This window comes from Mustela nigripes, chromosome 5 (genome assembly GCF_022355385.1).
Source record: "Mustela nigripes isolate SB6536 chromosome 5, MUSNIG.SB6536, whole genome shotgun sequence".
NCBI lineage: Eukaryota > Metazoa > Chordata > Mammalia > Carnivora > Mustelidae > Mustela > Mustela nigripes.
In genome coordinates this window covers 121,717,072-121,720,466 of record NC_081561.1, presented here as the reverse complement: position 1 = coordinate 121,720,466, position 3,395 = coordinate 121,717,072, and the positions used below count along the sequence as shown (strand labels likewise).

The following is a 3,395-nucleotide window of genomic DNA, read 5'->3' as shown; positions in this document are numbered from 1 at the left end:
CATAGGTCTACCTTCCTAAGGAAATATATCCTAAGCCATATTTATGTGTGTATTAACTGACTTCCCTGTTACAAATGTTAATTGTTATTTGTTGTTTTAAACATAACTCTTTATTAATTTTCTTGTTTAAAAATGAATATAATATTCTATTTCAACTATTAAAGAAAAATATTTTTGATGTATTATAATAGGTTTGAGTTAGGGGTTGAAATATTTTATGATCAGAAAATGAGAATATGTTATTTCCAATAGGGACTGGAGGAAAAGTAGAGAGACAGATGAAGTAAAGTCATATTTAACAGAAAGGATAAGACTTTGTTTCAATGAAGTACCAAAAATATAAAAATAATTACAGGGAATTTTCTTTTTGAGTTAATTCAAAGATAATTAACATGGATACTTAGATTTTTAGAACAAAAAAGAAATAAACAGAAGTCTCCTCTGGCTTTATTAGCAGGGAGGGAAGAAAACTGGCTTTCCTCTGGAGTAGGCATAATTGAGAGAAACAAAGATGACCATTTTCAGAGAAGGTTTTGAACACACATTCAATGCTTTTCTACAGACAGCAATATGGGACCAATTAATTCAGATCCAAAAACAATTTGCTGGTAAGGGAAGCTTTCTTCCATAATTCTGTGATGTACCTATTTGGGAGAAGAAAATGGGGAAGGAAGAACATTCTTCTATTTAAATGGAAAGACTGAGACCTTGAGATGAGTGACGAATAATATCTTCATTAGGATGGTGTTTCTGTGATGTGGCTCGTGGTCATCTTTTAGGAAGCTACAGCCTCCTGAGAACCATGTAAACAGATTTCTATGACTACTGGCTGATCTCAGATGGTATTTTAAAAAGTATGTGCCATGGGGCACCTGGGTGGCTCAGTGGGTTAAGCTGCTGTCTTCGGCTCAGGTCATGATCTCAGGGTCCTGGGATTGAGTCCTGCATCGGGCTCTCTGCTCAGCAGGGAGCATGCTTCCCTCTTTCTCTCTCTGCCTGCCTCTCCATCTACTTGTGATTTCTCTCTGTCAAATAAATAAATAAAATCTTTAAAGAAAAAAAAAAGTATGTGCCATGCTCACCAGGCTAAGAAGATAGTACCCATCACCATGACTCTTGTAGGATCATACAAGTTAATCAAAGAAGGGTGGAGCTTGATGACTTGGACCACTGCATCCCGCATCTGGGATGTGTTGTAAGCAACATTATTAAAGCAGCAGTTAAATGTAAATATCCATATTAAGATATAGTGGAGGTGAGCCTGCCAGCTTAACATTTTAATGGGACAAAGCGACCAGAGTCTCTACATAGTTGACAGGACAGAAGACTGACTGGCCATGAAGCCATCCCCTGTACCAGTGCTCATCAGTTTGGTTAGTGAGCATGATGATATTACCACGTTTAAAACCCAATTCCCCTTCATTTGCTGGTCCAAAGTTGTACAGAACTCAGCAGCAGGACTGATCCCCTGGGGATCCTGGGAGTTTCCCTATGGGAGAAGTTTTCACTGGGTTGAGTGTTGTCTCCAGTTGAAAACCTGACTCATTTGTGGTTTAGGCTGATATTCCCCTGTAGGCTGAGATGAAGCTTATCTTATTCTTTCTTCCAGTCTGGGCATAACTTGCTGCAGGATCTGGACTGTCCACTTACAGTACTCCAGCTGGTCTTGAAAGAGTGCAGAGAGCTGGCTCACATGCTGAACATGCTTGACTCAGCAACTTCTTGAGACTCAACAAATTTCTTTAAATCCTCACAGAGCTCTTCATTGGGAATCTTGCCTTGTTGTTTCTTCTTATAATCAAAGTCCAGGCTTCAACCTCTAACTTCTGTAGATGAATTTCCTTCAGCATTCTGTCATGAAGCTTCTGAAGGAGGTCAGTGAAGTTCCACTTCATTTCCATGTCCAAAAAGTCTTAAACCTCCAAGAGTTCTTGAATGGCTTCTCCCACCTTACCAAGTGCTGCGCCAAAGTTACAATCATCTCTAAGCTCTCCTCCAAACATGAGCATTACCTCTGCCAGCAGACCTTCTACCTGGGGATATCCTGGCTCCTTCTCTTGGCTGCAGATTTTTGACATGATGTGGATCATACTGAGTTTATCTCTGGAAGCTGGGTTGGCTTGAAAGTACTCATTTTTTTTTTTAAGATTTTATTTATTTATTTGACAGAGAGAGATCATAAGTAGGCAGAGAGGCAGGCAGAGGGAGAGAGGGAAATAGGGTCCCCACTGAGCAGAAAGCCCAATGTGGGGCTTGATCCCAGGACCCTGAGATCATGACCTGAGCCGAAGGCAGAGGTTTAACCCACTGAGACACTCAGGCGCCCCTTGAAGGTACTCAATTGGTTTGGTAATAATTTCCATCACAGTCTTAATGGTGACTTCTACTTTCCTCTCTACCTCTTTGAAGTCATCATCTAGCTTGACTCCTTCTTCTCATCCACTTTCTGAGTGGCTTTGCAGAATTGCTTCTTTAGCCTGGTCACTGACTACTGACAAAGTATGGGAAGACACATGGGTATGAACAACTATGGTCATGGGTGTGGGTGTAGTTGCCTTAAAGAAGCTGTGGAGGAGGTAGGTAGGAAGGCTGAGCAGAGTCCTGCCACTTCTAGTGCTCCCACCATAATTGGGGGCATCATGGAAGACATAGTGGTATGGGGCCTTAAATAGTTTTAAATTTTAGAAAATGTAACATTTCTGTACCTATTTTATGATATAAACTTATGCAGAAATTATCCAAATTTATATATGTACAAAAGTTCAATATTTGTTGAGTTTCCATCATTGTCTAGGAAATGAGTAACTTACATAATAAGATCTTATTTAATTTTCATAATAATATGTGGTTGGTTGTAAGAAATAGGATTTATGAATGTACTAATTAAGGCTCTGAAAATTAAGTAACTTCTCCAAGTCACAGGTAGAAAATGAAGAAACTAAGAAACAAGCCCAGAACTGTATAACTATAAATCTTGTTTTATTTTATTTGTTATTTATTTGCTTTATTTATTTTATTTGTTTATTTATTGATAAGTCAATAACTTTTGCTTAAAAATTGCTGGAGAAGATATCTCATATCATATACCCATATCTAATTATAATGTACAAAGTCACAAAAGACCATAACTCTGGTAGCAATAAGGAAGTACAAGATACACTTGGAAATAATGCATTTGTTTAAAGTTATTGAAAAGTTATATGCTATAGGTCACTGTCAAACTTTAAGAAAAAGTAAGTAAGCAATTAATTCAGCCAGCAAAATCAAGTTTATTAGGGAATAGCAGAAAAACTACAATTCAGGACAAGCCAACTATGGTGAACCATGGGCAAGTCCAGAGAACAGAGGAGAGCTTCCTTTTATAGAGGAAAGGAGGAAGTTGAGATGGTTGTTTC

The 3,395-nt window shown here is 38.4% G+C and overlaps 1 pseudogene; it reads right to left on the bottom strand.

The window, feature by feature from the left end:
• Positions 1–1,277: 1,277 nt before the first annotated feature.
• On the bottom strand, positions 1,278–2,470 carry LOC132017472 (endophilin-A1-like; annotated as a pseudogene).
• Between the last annotated feature and the right edge of the window lie 925 nt (positions 2,471–3,395).